Source organism: Tympanuchus pallidicinctus, unplaced genomic scaffold (assembly GCF_026119805.1).
Source record: "Tympanuchus pallidicinctus isolate F22 unplaced genomic scaffold, pur_lepc_1.0 scaffold14, whole genome shotgun sequence".
Taxonomy (NCBI): Eukaryota; Metazoa; Chordata; class Aves; order Galliformes; family Phasianidae; genus Tympanuchus; species Tympanuchus pallidicinctus.
In genome coordinates, this window is record NW_026294659.1 from 15,547,158 (window position 1) to 15,568,508 (window position 21,351).

Sequence of the window (21,351 nt, forward strand, 5' to 3'; positions counted from 1 at the left end):
GTTCATATAAGTCCTGGATCAAGCTAGAGGATGAGAGAAACATTCAGTTTTTAACTGTTCTAGGCAGAGAGTTCTCTGTTCCAGTTTTAATCTGGAGCTGGATTCTAGAAGAAGAGGGAGAGGAGTGGAAGGATGAGGCAGGGGTCCTTACAGGCCTTGCACTGGGGAGTTGCAACAGATTCCCGCACATTCAATTATTGGAAACAGACTCGTGTTGCTTTAGCTCATGCTGAGCAGAATCCTAGCCCTACCCAAGATGTTGCTCAGATGTGAGCCAGAGTGACCTCCCCAGAAGGGATTCAGGAAAACATCACCTCTCTCATTAGTATGTATTTGGCCTGCAGTTTTCACAGTATTTTTGCAAAGGTGGTTCACTGGGTACACGTGTGACTGCAGTTAGTTAAAAAGAATTGTATTTATCCATTATTGTTTTCTTTTTTTTTTTTTTTTTTCTCCCTGACTACTTTGTGACTCTGTACTAGAAATTTGTAATTTCCTTAAGCAAAATGCCTAAGGTCATTTGCATCATGACCATGCAAATATGTGTGCAAACATCCTGCTTTCTAACAATACTTTCTTCTGTGTTGAAGTTTGGTTGTGAAATTCTGACCTTTATTGTATTTGTGTTTGCATCTCATTCATCGGAGACACAGAAAGAAAGAGTCTGCACTAATTCTTTTCATACAAAAAGCACAGCAGCAACAACATTAAAAGACAGCTAAAATAAGAACACATCTTATGTGAAGTCTTTTGGTTATAATCTGGTGGCTGGATTGACTAAACCCGCTGCATGATAACCTTAGGAGTCTGTCAAAGCTTCAGGTAGCAACAGGAAGCCAGACAACACAGATAGCACTGCTAGCTTGCAAAAAGTCCTGTCAAACTGCTTCCCATGAAACCATGTATAAGTGATTTCCTCTCTTTTTGCCTCCGTTCCCTCCACAAAATGTGGATGAGTACTTCCTTCTTTTTTCCCTTTCATTAACCTCACATGGCTACAGTACCGGTTCTGCTTTGTTTCTCTTCCTACAGACACTGGGCTCCAGATTTTTCCTGAAGTTGCTGACTCCTCCTTTTGTACAAACAAATGAGATGGAAGAAAGGCTCAAGGCAAAGAAGGGGGTGTGCAACCTGAAAATGAACCTGGAAATGGAGAGGAAGAAAACTAATTGGTGCTGTAACTTTCCCCAGTTCTGTTGACTTGGTTATGACTGACTTCTTGAATATGTTCCTCTCAGCCTTAGGATAGAGCAGTGATGCCAATAAGGCAGAGTCTGGAACAAAACAGGATGCTGTGAAGTACAGCCAACTGGAAGTGTAATCCTAGCTACACAAAACAAAGAATATAACCCAGGCCATAACCAGAAAGATTTCTCAGAGGAAATAGGCTGGCAGGACAGGAACTTAGAGGACATGAAAGTGAGGAGGGGTGCAGCCTGAAAAATGCCAAGGCATCTGAAGAGAGAAAAGCAACAGGCTACAAGGCACAAAGCTGTGCTGAGAACAAGGAGGTGACTCAGAAAAACACAGCAGACTACTCTGTATAAACGATCTGGTGCTTCTTAGAGACGTGTATCATTAATGTGCATCACCCAGCACAAGATGAAAATGATTTCTCCTTCTCATGAACTCTTAGTCATTTCTGGAGGAGATGGACAGACAGCAGGAAAGGATATGCGTATGTGAATGTATGTTTATACAACCATATATATATTTGTGTTGGGACCTTTATGTTGCACAGGACAAACTGTTTCTGGGCACTTTAAACATACATGTTGTCAATTCAACTGAATAACAACCAGCCACTTACACTTCAGCCCAACAACCACCTTACTTTTCTTTATTTTTCATGTCTCCCCATAACAATGAGCTAAGCAGAACTCATGGATTTGCCAAGGCAAGCTTCCTTGCCATGGTGCCCTCCAGATCCACAAAAGATAGATCTGGTGAACTCTGGGAGGAAGCAAATTCCAAATGTAAGAGTTCATTCCTGGAGCAGGAACACAGGAGGGAATACTCCTCTGCTGCAGAGATTTCAGATACGTGGTTTCTGGCCCCTTTCTAGCACACTCAGTGTGTTTTGGTATATAAGTTCTATAAGATGAACTTTTTTTTTTTTTTTTTAAACATAACTTTCACATTGCAGAACAGATCTTTCAAATGCGAAGTGCAATACAATTAGGTTGTCTGGAGTTCGTGGATAACATTTACCAAAGTCTTGGGAAAATATGAAATTGACCACCCTATAATCATTTTGCAGTGCTCACTCAAGTGAATGTAATTGAGAGGATCTCTCAGACCAATTCACTGGTCTTTATCCCAGCAGATGGCCCACCACAGAAGTTTGCCCCAGACAGGGTAGAAGTTGATTAAAAAAATAAATAAACAAATAAATGCAAAGAAAAGGAAATGAGAGACCCACCAGAGAGGAAAGGAATCTAAAAGTAAGACAGGGAAGAGGATGGAATAAGAAATAAAAACGAGATCAAAAATTTAAAGAACATGAAGATTGCTTTGTCAGTACAAAAGAAAATAACCAACATGTTATGCCTGTGTACAGTCATTCATGAGGACACACTACTCACTGGTCTGCCCTCTATCCCTATGCTGAAATGACAAAAAAACTCTGCAAAAATATTCATCGGGCTGTACTTGTGATTCAGCTTGGGCTTTTCTAGATTGCAAAAGGCTAAGGAGAGAGTCTTTGTAGTTTACAATTGTAGGCAAGAAGGAGTGGTTTACAGCAATAGTATTTCCTGCCTGCAGCTTAAATGTAACGTGATGGCTGTCTTAGAATAAAAGCAAGACAAAAACTGTTTACAAAAAATTGTCTTTAACACCATTTCAGTAATGGCTTCTCCACACTGGTGACAGCTTTTGTAAAGTTTCATTATGAGAGAAGTGCATGGTTTCCCTGGAGCTTCAGGCATCTAAGAGAAAATCTTGGCACTTGGGAGGCTGCTTTTATTCCAGTAATTGCTCAAAGAGTTCACGAGTTTTCCTCTGGCCTTTAGCAAATCGCTTCCTTTTCTCTTGATGGGATAACTTCTACGTATCTCACAGAAATGTGGAGTAAACCAATTTGTAAAACAGTCAAAGTCTCATGCAGGCTTTAGGTGTTAAGATTGCTGCATGCTGCATGCTGCTGCCCTTGGACACCACTTGCTCAGAGCAAGCAGTGCTGCTGGAGATGCTCACACTGCTATACTTTCTTCCTGCAAGCCATCATAAGATGCTTAGTCAAAGTAATCACATTCAGATAACATTAAGTATCTGCTTAGGTCCACAAGACAAGGCTGTGCAAAGTTCTGTCTGATTTCATCCTCATCCCACTCTACAGTCTCATAAAAGTTAACTGATCAACAGAAAATGCTTTTGAGTCTCCAATAGATATCTGCATACCTCTGCAAGAGAGGTAGAGTGATGAAGAGATAGGTTGCCTTTGGACCGCAATGCTGATGGAATATAGTGATACTGCAATTTTCATTAGATACCTATAAATATGGAGTTTAATTAAACACTTAAAATCTCATGGATAACCTGTGTGCTTTTGACCAGACTTTACAGATCTCTGGTGCACTATGGAAGAAACATCAACACAGTTTCATAGCTGAAATAATTTGTTACACTGCTGGTAGAGCCATGGGAACTGCAGATCAGTCTGCCCCCACAGTATTTTCCTTAGCTGTAAACATTACACATGCATCATTTAAAATTAATTGCTTGACAGGTAATACATGACACCTGTAGCACTTTCCAGGTGAATACAAATGTATTTCCTGTACAAGCCAGAAATGTTTTGCAGTCCTTATCTGAGTTATGGATGAGCCAAGGCAGAGAAGTAGAAAGGCTTGCAAGTCAGCACAGCCACTGATGTATTATTTTAGTGTGGTAGAAAAGTCAGCCCCAATATTTTAGCCATTGTCTTATATACAGGCATCTTTTTTTGTTTGGCAAAGGTGGTGGGAGAGCTGGATTCTCTGTACTTAGCCTTGCAATGAGATTTCTCCCAAGCAATTGCTCCAGCTCCAACGTGGGGGTAATTAAACATTTCTGTGTTTTGACATGTACAAGTGATGACTGAAATCCTACTGCTCTGAATACCAGACTGTCTCATGGAGCTCTCTTTTGTACATGTTAATTTTAACTGTTCTGGTGTTTTTTATTCCATCTATATTTAGTCAGAGAGGGGATTTAGAGGAATGTAAATAATTTAAATATGTACCTGTAAACATATGAACAAACATGGCTGTCCACTGGCAAGTGGGCCATTGGATGTGCTGACACGATCACACTGTATTTCGAGAGATTTTGGAGCCTAACTGGTATCACTCTTGCTTTTGCTTTCTCTGTTACATATGCATGCATGAAGTCTCGTTCACTTAAACTGTGCTAACTAGGCTGTTCAATAGACAACCCGAAGCTTCTTTAACCTGAAGTTAACCAGTTAATGTTACATAGACAGATGGATAGATGATTTACTTGCAGATCACCAGATGGGTAACATACATTTGCTTTTATGCAGAGATCTGGCAAGTGGAGTCAATTGGAATGCTGCTGGTGCGCCCTGCTCCTACAGCTTTGTCACCCTGAAAGCTGTGAGCTCAGGGACAAAAGTCCCTAGAAGTCCATGCCAAGAGGGGTTTTCCTTCTATCGGAAAGAAGAACAGATTGGACGGGAGCCTCTGGAGTGCACATGCTGGCTAATATATCTTTGAAGAGGAAGTGTAGTCAATTCTCTGCAAACGGTCATCCATACTACTAGCCAATAATATTAGGTGCTGAAATAGTGCCTCCGTATAAATCATCCCGTCATTTAGCCATCCATTTGGCTGGCCAGGGGAGCTCTAGTATGCTTGCCAGCTGTTCTACCAGATTTTCCTAAGTGGCAGCATCTGCATCATTGCTCTGAAACAGCACAGTAGCCTCAGCGAGATGACACGCTGTGTTCTGAGGAAGAGAGTTTTACCCAGAAAATGCGATAGTTCACCGAATTCTCCGGAAGCGAGAAGATAACCAGCTTCAAAAGACAATTTTTTTTTCTTCTCTTCTTTTTCCCCTCTCTTTTAAAAACACAGCTATGGCTGTGAACATCGTGTTCTTGCTGCTTTTCAGGGATGTGGTTTTGCGCTATTAATAAAAAAAAAAATAAAAAAAAAGCTCGATTTCTATTAATTCAGAATGAGGTGTGAGAACAGCAGAAAAGAGCCATTTTAGAGAGCTTAGAGTCTTGTTTAATATATATTTATGTATATACATATACAGTAATGAGAAACGGAAGAGGAACAACTGTTTTGAGGGGGAAGTTGGGGGTATTTTTAAGCTGCTTCCCAGGGCCTAATAAAGAAAAGCTGAGTGGGAGGGAGAGAAGAGGTGTTTTCCTCGAACCTTTCTGACCCTAGTGGTTGAATCACTGGCTTTATTTTGTTATCTTTTGAATGCAGAAAAAATGATAAATTCCCAGCTTTTCTCTGCTTATCCCTTGTGGTTCAAGCAATCACAACGTTGTGTGTAAAGCCACTGGCTCATCTTCGCTTTTTACCACTGGAGATCAGGAGACTTTCAGAAAGTACCAACTGCTTAGGGGTGGGAGAAAAGTCACCTCTGCAGCCCCATTTACCCATCACCACATTGCATCCAGAGGCAGTGCAGCCTCTTTCCTGATGCCATTGTGTGCAGGTATGAGGTTTGCAAATGCGGTCAGCAACCAGGTCCATCACTCTTGTGTGATGCCAGAGGGGATACATGGAAGGTCCCTTTTCCTGAGGGAAATGGGAATGCCTCAGGAAGTCTCCGGGAAGCCAATGCACAGGGACATAGCTAGCTTCAGTGATGAGTAGATAGGGAAGGAGGAGGGGAGAAGTGCAAACAGAAACATTACTGCTGAAATCTTTGCCATCTGGCTTTGAAAAAATGAATACAGTGTTGGTTTGTTGTTAGACTTTTTTTTTTTTTTCTCAACTCACAGCCAGAGAAATTTGGTGGCTTTTATATTTCTGAAGGTTTTTCTTTTTTTTTTTCCTTTTTTTTTTTTAAAGCAACCCCATTGCCACAGCATTCTAAACTCTGGTCTCTTGCTCATCCCCTTCTCTTGCCTATGCAGAGCCATTGAAAGCTTATAATGGAAATATTTCGCATCTATGTAGTGGAAAACACCCGTCCAAACCGGATGTTTGAGATCACAGGGACTGACCCAGAATCTGCAGTGGGGCAGACATGAAAGCATGAAAATTTCATTCACAAAGGTTTTCTGGGACCAGCTCTTTTCTGCCTAAGCGAAGTCACGCACATACTGGCTCAGACGCTCCCACAGCACTTCCAGAGCAGAGTTGACTGCTTTTAAAGTTATGCAGGGCTACATCCTTAATGGACAGAGGCCATGAGCTCAACTGGGAACAATTACCAGCTGAATAAGATGTTCATCTGCGAGGGGTGCACTTCTGCCAGCTACTACCCTTGGACAGCCCAGGGAGCAAGAGGCACAGTTGGTCCCACGCATACTTGTTTTCCTTCCCTTCACTGCCACAGTTTCAACTGATTTTGATTACCCTGGCGCCAAATAAATGAAAACATTTCATAGACATATAATCACCCGTCACTTGCAAAGAAAGGAAAAATGCTTGTGTACTGCATGTTTATAAATACACTTAATGAAAAAGGGAGAGCTCTGCCCTTCCCAGCCTTGTGTGACTGCAGCCAGTGTAGCTGCATGTCCTGTCTGGAAAGTGCCATCACAGTGTGGCCACTGGTGTGGATGCTACTGGGAGAGACATAGCCCTGCCCTCTCCCTTGTTCACGCACTGATGATCGGGGTAAGAGGTAAGCAATGGTGACAGGTGTTCTCCATCAGCAGTGCAGCACGTGGGAGGTGGGATCACAGTGACTTGCACGCAGAACCTGCTGCAACGTGGTCTGGTCGGCCTGGCATGGCTCCCAGCATAATGGGGTACTTCAGTAAGGCCAGATAAGAGGAGGAGCTGCAGTTCAGTGGTCTGTGTGCTGCTTCCATGCTGGGTAGCATCCAGCTTGGGACACAAAGTTTTGAAGGATGCTCCCCAGGAAGATCTTCTAATAATTCTAATAGTTCTTCTAATAATTTGGCAGTGGGTTTTCTTTATATATTTATTAATTTTTTTTATTAAGAGGAGTGTTTGATTTGCCTCTGTTCTGAAGAGTATACATGCTTGTTACTTAAGGCTAAATACAACTCAGTATGAGAATGTCATGCCTCAAATGCAATCTTTAAAAAGGCCAGATACCAGAAGAAAAAAAAATGTGCAAAAATGCCATGGAAAACTACCACTAAGATGTAGCCATTAAGCTCTTTTGAGCCATATTTTTCACCTGTCAGATCTGCTGATAGGTTACTGTTTTCATACTGATTTGGAACCCAGGCATACTGCTAGCCTTACCAAACTTTTATTTAAGATGTAGTTTGTAGGAATCATTCATACTGTATGGGAACTGCTGAGTCACGGCCTGAACCTCTGATTGATCACCTGAGGCGAGCAATGAGTCAGCCAGAGGAGCACAGGTGAAGGCAATTCAGCTGTGCTGCAGGAAGGGGTGGAGCGTGGCTGCCCCTCTCCTAGACCTATTTAAGAGCTGGCTATAACATCTTGATATCAATTGATTATATGCATACTAAGCTTTTTTCCATCTGAAGGCCTTATAAGCACTGGATGGAGAAGAATAAAAATAACCAAGTAAAGCACACAACTAGGATGGTTGAAACACAATGGCAAAGCATCATACCAGGTGCTTGTGGAGGTGGATGCTGCTGCAGGAGCAGCTAAACTGCACTGCGTATGCAAGACTAGGGTGGGCAAAAAAGTAGAGAGATGAGATTCAAAATGCTCATTACAAGTTATTATACCTGGGCACAAACCTCCTGCAACAGCAGAGGGGTGCAAGTGGTGTTCACTACTTTGAACAAAGTGAGCTGCTCTTTCCAAGTTACAGGCAGCTGGAAATTCACGTTTTTATTTATTCTTTTTTTCTCCAATGCTATGTAGCTAATGCAGCTTTTTTAGTTTTTGTGACCCTGTGATAACAGTATAACAGTATTTTGCGTTTCACTGGAAGTGACACACTACAAAGAGAAGAAGATTATTACTTTTTCAAAGGATGGGCAGTGATTTATTTATCTTGCATTGTGATGGAGGATCGCTTTCAAAGATTCTTCCCTTTGGCCATGCTTCAAAGCCTATTCTGTAACCATTAAGGGTTTCCTTGTAGTACTTGAAGATTTCAGGTACTATATGAACACCAAAGCAAAAGCTGCAGCCTGACATGTGCTGTAGAACAGCATTATGCCTTCCAAAATGAAGAATGATTTTTTTTTCTAAAAAAAAAAAATGTCTGCCTTCAGAAGACCATCACTCCCATTTCCACAGTGAATATATGGAGCACAGCTTATTCCCTTCCTACTTGTTGGCCTGTGATGAGTTTGAAGACAAGTGTCAGCTCTCCCTTGGAAGACTGTGAGACAACCTCAGCTGAACCCATCTATCGGCCACATTTTTCAAAGCCTTCTCTGACAGTCTCTCCAGTTCACCCACACTCTCAAACTGTGATGGACTGTGGAGGGCTGTGTCCACCAGCTGGGATTTTGTTAGTGACAACTCGTGAAGAAAGACTAAGTTGCGTGACTTGCTCGTGACACTCAGCACTTGCTTTTTCTGTAGGCAGATAACATATTTGCAGTGTCGACTACCAGCCCCATGTCTTCCTCTGCAGAACTTCTGCTGAGCCAGTGTTTTTCCAGCTGGTGTTTCTGATTATTGCTAAATATAAGACCTTGCACTTGTACCAACTGAATTTCACCCTCTTTATTCATACAGTTGCTCATTGGGTCAAGAGCATCCATTTTAGTCCTATCTTCCAAAGTGCTTGTGGTTTCAATTGTTTTGGTAGCATCAGTGGTAGTGCTGTTTCCTTTTCAAAGGCCTTAACACAGTGGGATCATATTTGATGATTGCTTTCTTCTCCTTTTTTAGATGCTCCTCTACATCATCTTATCTTCTGTGCGCTCACAGGTCAGGAGAGATCAGGAAAACATCAGGGATTTCCTGAAGCTAGCTTCCCTCTTTTCCAGACTGCTGGGAATTTATCTACTATCTTTAGGCTGCCAAGTGAGGTTGCTAACGATCCTGGGATAGCTTCAGTCCATTGCCAAACCAACCTAGGGTTCGTTTCCAATGCAGAATACATGAAATCAAAACACTCAGGACGCGTCCCCACTAGCGTTTCGGTCTGAATCAGGAGCATGCGTTCAAAGCAAGTCTCCTGTCCCTCACAGCACTTCAGCTCATACTATAGAGCATCGATGGGGTGTATGAGCACAATGACTTCCAGATGACACTAAAGTGGGAGGTATGCTCTGTTCCCACTCAGTGTATGGGTCAGACTAACAGAAATTTGACCTAAATCTTCCTGGAAAGTGAATGATGTAGAGGTCAGGTCCTTAGCACCATCCATTCCCTGGCATTGTTACTTTTAGTAATTCCTTTCTATATACTCTCAAACTCTTGCCTCGCTGCCAGCAATACAACCATGCAAGCCAGCTCCTTGTATTTGATCACATCTATAAAGACTTGCATGAAAGATGTAACACATGATGTGGTTTCCTTGGTTCTGTTATCAAGTTTCCCTCCCTGGTGAACAGACTGACTCTTTCCTTGAAGGGCTAGTGTTAGATTACGCCTTGTTTGACACATTTGTGCGCAGAGCCTTCCCCCGACTGTGGTACTGCTCCTCCGAAATGCCCTTCGCAGCCAGGCATCTGGCTGTCATTAAGGTACAATTGAACTCTAAGAAAAATCCTTTCTTCCCTATTTCCATCATTAAACACAGGGAGGCTGAACACGTCTGCAAGAGTCATCATTGGCATATGTTACTTAAAGGGTTCAGAGAGGACAAAAATATTCTGCTTGACGTAGAAGTGACTGCATGCTTGCTAAAACCACACCTCCGCTCCCAGGAAAGGCACTCTCATTTGGTAACTGTTAAATGCTGCCAAGGTCTCTTAATGAGCCTGAGCAGGTAACTTAAAGCAGGCAGTCACTTAGGAAAGATACATAAATGACTACTGATTTTTATTTAGGATATTGACCCAAGTGGGTTTTCTCACATATTCCTAAACTTAGACAATTTCAGGGCTGCTGTCCAGGCTCTGATGTCAAGACATAACTGGCTAACTGTGCTACCCTCTGGAAATGCTATTTGAGGTTTTTCTTATGATATTATGTCATTGTCCATGGCATAATATTTCAACACCACATAAAGGACATGCTTTATGCATTATTACCAAATGATACAGAAATGCACACAGCTCCTAAGAAATACAGAAGGAAGTATGTTGTTGATCATTGCTGCCCAAGTTTGATGCAGGCTGTTTTAATACTTTATTCAATTAGCATTTACTGTGCAACCCATACAACAGCTGCCTTTTTCTACTGAATGCCATAGAAATGTTGGAAGAAAAGACAAATGAAGCTAAGGTAATGGAGTATCTGGTATTTTGCATGCATGAGAAAGGTAGGGTTGTATTTTGCTAAGTATGAGGGCTTTTTTTCTAAGGCTCACAGATCTATGCTCTGCTTTGAAAGAGAACAAAAGGGAATAAAGAAACAACCTACACTGTACAAGCAAACAAAAGTAAAATTAATAGATAGAGCTCCAATCTTTCACAATAGTTGACTTCTACTTTGTAGAGTCACACATCAATTTGCATTTAGGGTGAATTTTTGCTTCCTGCTCTAGTGTTTCTTCACTTTGCTTGCTGCCCTGGAAGCCAGGCAGCATTTTAATGGTTCTTGTTTTCCAGTTGCACTAGCCTCCAAGGATGTGTATTAGGTCATCCTGTGCTGCTCTTTGGAAGAAGACACAATTAAAACATCCGTTGTCTTTTAATCATGAAAAATCATAGAAAAGAAATCAAAATGAGATGCTTATTAAGAGCAGACAGAGAAAGCAAACCTAAAGGAAAAGAGATGGCATAAATTTGGCCCTTTTAATGACAAAGAGTCAACCTCTAGATAGCTGGTTCATCCTCAAAGCAGCTGGAGTAGAGCTCAGCCACCCTGATGTTGAGTTCTTTGGCCTCTCTCAGATGTCTTCAGCAAATTACTGCCACTTTCTATGTCACTCTTTAAGCCTGAAGGGAGGATCAGTAGTTTTATATACCACTGAGGTTGTGAACTGTTCAGAGCTTGAGCTGAAACTTGCTATGCAATTGTACAGTGTGTAACTCCCAGAGGCTGGCAGTACAGCTTCTAGGAATATACAACTACAGAAATGCATCAGTGTCACTTAAGTGATGTTTCCCTTTTATTTCTCTCTTAACTGTTCTACTTTGAAGTTCATTCCTTGCTTTCTTTGTTTCTGTTGTCCCCTTCCTGTTATCTTTTGCAGGTGTATGAGTGAACATTTCTGCATTTCTTGACACTTTTTTTCTGCACTCTACCATATGCAAATCACTGGACAACACTAACTCTCATGCTTATCTCCTACAAACAGCATGGCCATTGGGTTGGGTTTGTATAGCCTCCATCTCATCAAGTTATAATTCATGTATGTCTGGAGTTCTTAAACTGTTCCAAGAGCTGAAAAGTGGCTGGGAACATCAGAGATGACCTTTTGGAGCTGTGCTGGGAGTGGACACCGTCTCCTGAGCAGCTTCTGGTGCTAGACTCCTAAGCAGGGATGTGCTGTCACAGCTAAGGGCTTTCAGAGAGCTCAGAGGGGAAGCTTAGCTTTAATACCAGCGGTGTCCACGCCTTTCATTTGCCTACCTCAGCCAATGACAAGTTTCTAGCCCCTTTGGTGCAAAAACGAGAGTTAACACTGAGAGGTTTTTTAGACAACATTTCTCAGTAGTTTTCATTAACTAAATAGAGGAGATAACATGTAGGAGCTCATACACTCCTGATAAGCTGACGTGTTACCCCTCCTCAGACTGTGTTGAGGAAGAAATGAAATGAAACCAAGTGACAGCTGCTGGTAACGTTTCATGAGGATGGAAATGAGCTGTGCTCAGTTCCTGTGGAAGTTCCAGGATTCACTGTAAGGCACAAAAATCTCCCTTTCCTTGAATGTGTGCAGGAACAAGGCATTTGTTGTTTGCAGCATTTGCAGTCATATGACCTCAAAGTCAGATAAATGTATAGATAAGGAGACAGTTCTGGTATTTAAAGGGGCAGATCAAAACCAAGGGCATGCCAGGCGCTCTTGAAGATCGGCAGCTCTGTGGGTGGGTTGTTCACAGCACCAGCATGTCTGGTACTGGGGACAGCCATACAAACCCTACAGAGCAAGCTTCAAACAAATAAGCTATTGCCAGCACGCAAAGAGAAAATCAATAAACCCCAAAAAAATGTGTTTATTTTAGGGCTATGGTTCAAAAACCGGTGACTGTCTTCCAATGACATTCCTTCCAGTGAGTTCCGTAGGCCTTCAGATGTTTGAAACCATGATTTCTGCTGATATCTCAGTTAGCAGTTCCTTTCATGGGTTTCCTTCTGCTAGCATTTTATCCATCTGTGTGGTCTGCTCTGAAGTTCAGTGTACTGTGCTGCTGCAATCAGAGGAGATCCAAGGATTCCCCAGATAGTTTCCCTTGAGGGTACTTGGCATGAGACCTTTCCAGAGAAAGAGAATCTTTGAACACTATGTGGTTGTATGCCTCCAGAGATGAGCAAGCAGCAAGTAGGATACAGAGTTCAGGCTGGGAAGATACCCCTGCCCAGTTCACTGCAGTTTCTCAAACATGCACACCCACACCTTAGGCTGATGACTGCTCAGCTACACTGACTTTTTCCCAAAAGAAATCCCACAAGAAGAAACTTTTATGATATGGATTGACAGCGTAATGGTTTTTATCATTTATCCACTGGCAAATTGGCCCAGAAAGATGGCAATGTCAACTTGTTCCAAGGGATTTGCTCCTGTCAAGCAAGGTGAAATGGCAAGATCACTCTTTGAAACTACTGTTCATTTCGAATAATGTGCGGCAAACAGCAACAGAGCTCCGGGATATCCAACATCTCCAGTGGTCAAGCAACTGATTGTAGCAGGGTTTGGAAAGTTTTCTTCCCCAGGGATCCAACTTTGCATGCCAGGTCTCCATTCCACTTTACTTTCTTTTCAGCTAGGTCCTGGCAGGCTATGAGACATAGTAATCCCTCAAGCAAAATGGAAACCTCTGCCAGCTTTTACTTGATTGCCTTGATTGCTCTCTTAAGCTGAACCAGTGGGAACCACTTTTTAAATAGAATTATCTGAGTAGTTATTCAAGAAAATGTATGCTGTTGCCACAATTTGTATTCCAATGCTACTGGGCATTGACACTTTGGAAGAGACACTTCAAAAACTTTGATACACAGGTACGTAATATGACCAAGATTTTCAGAACCAGGTAAGAGTGCCAAGCTCCTGAAACCACATCAGAAACTTTGAACCGAATTGAAGGAACTTCACTTTCAGAAGGGTCCAGACTTTCTATCTCCAAATGATTCCATATGCTCACAGTGAGTGTGTAGAAAATTGTCAACCACTGCTGACAACTTTCACCATCACATCTATAGAAGACTTTCATGCTGGAAGATTGTTTTAATAAGACCATCCTCCCTCCCAACCTGAACACAGTTGCACGTTTTTCCTACAGGTGTACTAAGGTCACAGCGCTAAACCTCTGTCAACATGAAAAGCAGTTTTGCATACTGTTGCTTTCAGTGTTGCGGTATGATCTGTTTTATGGGTTTGCCTGCAGCCTGGGATAAGAAGGTTCTGGTATGGTATTTCAGGGAGGGATCTTTCTAATTTCTAAGATTTCTGCATAAAAGGTTTGCAGACACAAAGGTGAAATTACGTTCTTGGTAATTGTAAGCTTCTAACGATACAGTTCCATTGAAAATGTGGCATTGGCCTATATTTAGCTGCTGAACAAAAAATAAAATTTAATAGAGAGGGTTGAAGAGGAATCAAGGGTTGTAAAAACAGAATAAAAACTTTTCACTTGCAAGTTTTCCTCCCATTCTGGTGTCTGCTTTTTTTATTGCTAGAAATTACCTTGAGGCTACAAGGAATCTTGTACAGCTGTCATTGTATCTTTGTAAGTTGGCCAACACATGACAAGCTTATTAAGTGATGTGAACAGAGTGCTATTGCTCGTGACTGGACCTCTCATCAACCCAGACTCCCATCCTGTGACTCACCAGTACTTCTTTCCGTTAGGAGCAAGCCTTAAAGGAAATTCACATCACAGTTAATTCTCATTGGCTTTCTACAGCATGCCTCATCCCACTGACAGACATTCATAAACTGGGTGCATTTTTTAAAGACTAAGAGAAATGATATGTTTATTACAGCACCACCATTGCATCTGCACTATCAGATAAGCTGATTCTGAGTGAAAGTGTAGCCCAATATAGAATGATCAACACATAAAGAGTAGCTTTGGTCTTGCTTTAAGGAGAATCCTGACTACATCCTGTTCTGCTTTCAGTATTTTAATCTGTTATGTGGGTAAAGATGTGGATGTTTTGTGGGCAGGAAGACATTAGTCTCTAGGAAAACAAATGCCTTCTCTGCTCAGCACAAAAACAAACCTGATGCAAGCAGCTGCTGGCTACTTCAGAGCAGCCATTTCCAGTGGAGCCTGGATTGGCCCCAGTCATGCCTGCCATGGAATTGTGACTTGTGGTAGGGGCCTGACTGTCTGCCAGCCTGTAGACCAGCCTGTAGGCCTTCAGATACATGCAGTCCCACAGCTAAAGCAGCTCTTATTCCAACCAGAAGAGAGTACAGTTTTGGGTCGTGGGATGTGGTTCTGTTCAGACAGGATCCACCATGATAGTCACAGTGGATGTGCGGGTAGAGGTCTGCTGTGACTGGCGGCGCAAGAAACTCAAATGTTGTTTTGCAGAATGAGCCTAACTCTCAACTGCTCTCCACTTTAACTTAGCACACCTCCAAGCCAGCAATTAAGACATCCAAGAATTTCATGTTGAGGAAAGGGAAAAGACCCAGACATTGCCATGAGGACTCCATATGGAAGAAAATGCAAGCAAAGCCAGCATGGAAAAATGAGGTAAACAACCCATTTCACCTCTTCTTCTTTTGTTAAGCTGTTTCCCAGGATGCAGCCTTTCCTCAGAAAATCTATGAAAATGACTCTTTTGCATTGGTTCAGGGCAAATTGTCACTTTCACTCTCTTTCATTTAAGGTTGATGAACAACAGCACTCTTCTACTTTATTTAGTGGGAAGGGTTCTTATATGTGAAGCTACATACTTTTTTCATGAATGTCTGCCTCTATTTTCTCTGTCAACCTGCTCTCATTGCAATGACTGTAAGAATCACTCATTACCCTAATCAGTCTTCCCTCTCTACACTCATCTCTGACTTACCATTCACTGTATCAAGTGCAATGTTTGTATCCTCAACTCCATGACACTTCAGAATTCTCCTCCCCTCTCCTTCCTTCTTTTCTTAACTATTTTCATGCTGTCCAATTGCTATTGCAAATTAATGCTCCCCAATCTTTTGTTCACTCTTTTACACCAGTTGTCTTTCCTCTGTATTATCTCCTACATCCCAAACATCCTCCCAGAGCCTGCTTGTTGGACATCTTCCCTAAGGCAAGCAAGAACAGCCAGGGGCAATTAAAGCTTGTTAGCAGCGATTTTTAGTGAAGGCATATAAATTTAGTATGCATTTTTTAGCCAGGTTCCTTTAGCAATTGGACACCATTTGTACAGCTTTTGGAAAATCTTCTCTGTATATCTTGCTGTTTACAAGGGATGCACCAGGTGAGCATTCCTCAGGGCTTCATACTGGATCAGCAGGAGCTCAGACTATTTTGGCAGAGGGAGTAACTAGGTAAAAGGATCAGGCCACAAGCTAGCTCACCTCAAGCTATCTCTATGCATGATACCACACTAAAAGAGGATGCAACAGCTATAAAGACAGCAGCACTCTCTGAGTGCCTGTTACCAACTCCAGGTCTGTTGAGCAGTATGTTGATGTTCTCAGAATGAGTGAGCCCTAACCATAAATGTTGAAGTATTTTCTGAGCAATTAGATGGAATAAGGATTCCCAGCAAAATACAGAAATACAGACACCAAGCATTATTCTGTGAACACACATCTGAAAAGTGATTTGTAGTTTTATCAGTAAATTACTTGAGTGACTTCTCTTTTAAAGCAACTCATTCTTATTAAATAGCCATTTAATTTCTCATTCTCACTGAAGTGCCTAAAAACAAGAAAACAAAGAGATGGTGACCCCTTAAAAGTTTTTCCCAACTCATGAGTAATCCTATTGACTCCAGTAAAACAACTCACATGAAGAAATACAAGCGTCTGTTACCTGCTTCACTGTCCTTGCTTTGTGACTTTACCCAGAACACAAATCCAGCCCATACAGACCCCATACAAGTTCAGTTCTTGCTACTGGTTAGCGTCAGGATACTATTGAGCCAGCTCAAGTTGGTTCTCTATTTTAATTCCATCCAAAAAGGATTTTGTTGATGAAGAAACTGAGGCAAAATGCAGTGGTGACACATGCCAAGGAAAAGGACAAGCTTGAACTCTGACTGGAATTGCTCCCTGGTAGGGGAGAAAGGGAAAAGGGAAAAGTCAACTTGTGGTTACCATTGGGCATCACCAGTGGTTTCTATATGTCACAAGGGAGTAGCATAAACTTGACTCTCATTGGTTCTCACATGAAGTTTAGGGGTATGCAGGACGGATTTTAATTGGGGCTGGCCTGCAATGTTTTCAAGCAAGTTCAAAATGCTTTGAAGTTTAAGTGAGTTTCTATGTGTGAGCAACCTTAGGTGCTTATCTGGATATTTCCTTTTCCTCTTCTTCCCTGAAATACTCTTAGTATTCATTTATTTTCTACTTTTCTGTCTTTTCTTCCACTGCCCACATGCATTTAACTCATACCACCAGTAAAAGACTGGTAAAAAGCCCTCCAAACTTTGTTACTGACAATAAATTACTGGAAAAAAGAATAAAGTAACTCCTGTATCCAGGGAGAAAAAGGACTAGAAGTGGTGAAGTGATAGTGGCGAGGTTCTGCATATCAGAATTGCTGTAATAGAGCACTCTGCAGCAGCACTGATGTAGCATTTTTGATATAGCTTCAAAACAGGAAGGCCAGAAGGAAACAGTTCATTTAGGTCAGTCTTTTTTTTTTTCAGCTGAGCTATTTAATTTAGGTCACTTTTGAAATGAAAGACTAAAGCATTTTTATAAACTGGTGGAGTAAAACACTTGGGTTTTTAAAAATGTTTCCAGGCTCCCCTCAGCTGTGTTGACTGACAGCCTCATTTCACAGACAGACACAGCTCCTCTGAAATTGCATCCCTGTTCTCTTCCACATTTAAATATTACCAGCATAGATGTTACTTTATTCACAAGGTTTTGGGAGGCTAATGTACAGTAGAGCTCCCTGATAATGGCAGCGCCAGCTTACTACATCAATGTGCTGCTCAGTGACAAACAATATGCTACCTTGAGCCTGTTCCAAGCCATTCTCAGCCTTTCAGCACCCACTCAGCATGTAGTTCAGGCTCATGGTTTCTAACCTGGTTTGTGTCTCTTTTGGACATGCTGGAGGTTTGTTAGAGGCTACCACTGGAGTTTGGGGTAAACCATTGGGCTCTGAAAAATTTGCAGCAGCTGAAATAATCTTTGCATGATTCAGTTTTAGACTTCTCAGTAGCTCCATTGTGGGACTCTGCAGCCTGCAGAATGGTTGGCCTCTGGGGCACACCTTGCTGGGGTGGGCTATAGAATCTGATAAATTTAGGCTCTTGGAACTTCCCCTGAGTTAATGTTTTCATTCCTACCAGTGAAACTGCAAGTGTTTGCTCTTACAAAAAAAAACCCAAAAAACAACAACAAAAAAGCCTACTTCATGGTTTTTTTTTTCTGTTGTGTGGTTTTTTGCTTTTTGCTTATTGGTTGGTTGGTTGCTTGCCTTGTTGTTGTTGTCATTTTCCAAACGTTAGCAACTTTATAAGATTTCAAATGATTTCTGTTGACTGAGAGTGAGATTCTAGTGTACATAAATGTTTGGTGTCAAGGTCTGCTTTCTCAAGGTTATTATCCAGCCAAGGGGCCATACTCTGCAGTACCAATGTGGGAAACAGATTTCTTAAGATCCCTGAAGATCCCTTATCTACAACAATTATTATATTTTTTTTTTTAAAGAGGACCACTGGCACAACATTTTGATCTCTCCATCATTCAGTAGCTGCTTGTTAATTTATTACATGATGTGTCAGCTTCTAGACCTGAGAGTAATATTATTTCCTGAAGGTTCACTGTTATCTTGCATCTTATTCATTAGAAAGCAAAGAATGTCTAAGTACCAGTGACATGAGTTTTCCAGAAGTTTACACTAACTGCAGGACAGCTTTAAAAAAAAAAAGAGAGAGACTGGCATTAATGATGGCACAGCTCACGTGGCAACCTTTGGACGCACTCCTTGGAGCATGAATTGTGAAATGATCCACTTTATTCCTTTCCTCAGAGAAATGCCAGCTATGCATAGCAGTAAGTTTTCACATAGATTAATTGTAGGGCTGCAGGAACAGCTGATGAGCACCCAACAGAAAATGGCACTGTGGTGCAGTCAGCATCACCAGCAACCCTTGCCATGTTAGGGGTCTCACAGTTTCTCTGGCATGTGTAGCAGTGGCAAGGAGAAGTTCTATCCATCCACTCCTTTGGGTGTAGCACAGACCCACATAGCTCAGACTGTTCCTTGAAAACTTGAGGTGTCAAACCCTAATAAAGTGTATTCCTGCTTGCTATTTGAAGCTGGCTGTTGGCAGAGCAGAGACCAGAGTGGCAGGCTGCATGTTGAAACAGTCAGGCTTTTCCCTTGCATCATCTGCCTTAGCTACAAGATGACAAAAGCAGCCCAACTGTTGCTTCTCACATAGCATAGCAATGCCCTGGCCTTCTAGGCAGATGACCCGGGTGAAGCACAAGCATTGCTGACATTCACTGGCACTGTGCGCTCTGCCCACAGCAAAGCGGATGGCTGCTTCACATGCTCTGCCTGCCTGGGCATCCGCCTCCACTCTGGCAGCCTTCCTGCCCCTTGAGCTTTAAAAGAAGAGGAAAAAAAAAGTGATTTAAAAACTGGAGTCTTCCTGCCGGGGCTCCCTCTGCTGGCACTGCCTGACAGGCAGTGTACCCCCAGTTCTCATAGGCAGCAGGCCCTGATCTCCAATGGGCACAGGGCCTGGGTCTAGCTCTCACTGTCCTGGTGGGGGAAGGCTTTGCCTTTGCCTGGTGATCTCTGAGTTATTTATGTTGCCACAAAGTGAGGTTTATCGCAGACCAAAAATTGGCCATATCTTGGGAGACTCTGGGAAGCATAGTCAGAAAAAAAAAAAAAGCCAAAATGCATAAGCTGAGACACAGCAGGAGTGTGAGCTGGGCTCACAGCATCCAAGCAAAGTGCCCGTCTTCCTGTCCTAGCTGCCCAGAACTGCTCCTTCTGCAGCTTCAGCAAATTGATGTCTTCTGTCTCTCGTGCACACACAGCTCCCCCACTCACTCTAGAGGAAGCCAGGGTGTAGACTGCACTTGCACTAGAAATGCAAGTCAGGAATTCAACTTCCAAAGTTGCAATAAGTGGAAGCAATGCATGAAGTGCCTAATTTTGCCAAGGGCTCGTTGGTCCCAAATATGGGCACAACCTCAGAGTCCCAACAGCATCCAGCATTCCAGGAGCAACCTGCATGGACTAGGCACTGTGCATTACTGCAGTGCTCCACCTACCAGTATTTTTGCTATCACCATAGCATTGCTGAGCTACATCCTGAGCACTCTGCTCAGCTTTTCTCTTGGGTAGGGATGTCTCTGACAAGAGTAGGCATTGTGCTGAACAAGGACTGCTGGACTTGGACTTATGGGAAATCTACAGAGCTGTCTTGTGAGCTCACAGATACTTGTGTCCTTCAGGCACTCCCTCAGAAATCACTGTCATAGAGGTTCAAAAAGATGATTTTTTATCTTTCTCAACAGCTTGTTTTTCTCTCCTCTCCTCTCCTCTCCTCTCCTCTCCTCTCCTCTCCTCTCCTCTCCTCTCCTCTCCTCTCCTCTCCTCTCCTCTCCTCTCCTCTCCTCTCCTCTCCTCTCCTCTCCTCTCCTCTCCTCTCCTCTCCTCTCCTCTCCTCTCCTCTCCTCTCCTCTCCTCTCATCTCCTCTCTTTATCCTTCCTTCCTTCCTTCCTTCCTTCCTTCCTTCCTTCCTTCCTTCCTTCCTTCCTTCCTTCCTTCCTTCCTTCCTTCCTTCCTTCCTTCCTTCCTTCCTTCCTTCCTTCCTTCCTTCCTTCCTTCCTTCCTTCCTTCCTTCCTTCCTTCCTCTCTTTCTCTCTTTCTCTCTTTCTTTCTTTCTTTCTTTCTTTCTTTCTTTCTTTCTTTCTTTCTTTCTTTCTTTCTTTCTTTCTTTCTTTCTTTCTTTCTTTCTTTCTTTCTTTCTTTCTTTCTTTCTTTCTTTCTTTCTTTTTCTTTCTTTTCTCTCTTTCTCTCTCTCTTTCTCTTTCTCTTTTCTTTCTTTCTTTCTTTCTTTCTTTCTTTCTTTCTTTCTTTCTTTCTTTCTTTCTTTCTTTCTTTCTTTCTTTTTTCTTTCTTTCTTTCTTTCTTTCTTTCTTTCTTTCTTTCTTTCTTTCTTTCTTTCTTTCTTTCTTTCTTTCTTTCTTTCTTTCTTTTCTTTCTTTCTTTCTTTCTTTCTTTCTTTCTTTCTTTCTTTCTTTCTTTCTTTCTGTCTTTCTTTCTTTCTGTCTTTCTTTCTTTCTGTCTTTCTTTCTGTCTTTCTTTCTGTCTTTCTGTCTTTACTTCCTTTTTCTTCCTTTGTTCCTTCTTTCCTTCCCTCCTTCCTTCCTTCCGTCCTTCCATCTTTCCGTCCCTCTGTCCTTCCGTCCTTCTGTCCTTCCTCTCTCTTTTTTTCTCTCTCTTTCCGTCTACTCTCTCTCTCACACCTCTCTGCAGTGTACTTTCCCCAGCCAGTGGTCTTCCCTACAGCTGATTCCTAACATTATACAGGAGGACTTACGCATCCTGCCCCAGCAGCCAACTAATACCCAGCTTTGAATTACTATTGAATAAGCAGCAATGAAATCCCTATCAAAATAATCAGTAGTTCCAAAAACCACAAACAACAAAACAAGCAGCGTTGCACCAGCTCAGCACGCCCGCCTGCTGCACACGGGCCGGTGAGTCATTTCTCTTTTCCCTCCCTCAGCAACCTCCATGGCTGCCTCGCTCAGCCCCGGGGAGGGCAGGTGGAGTGGGTAGGGCATGACTTCAGAAAGTTAAAAAA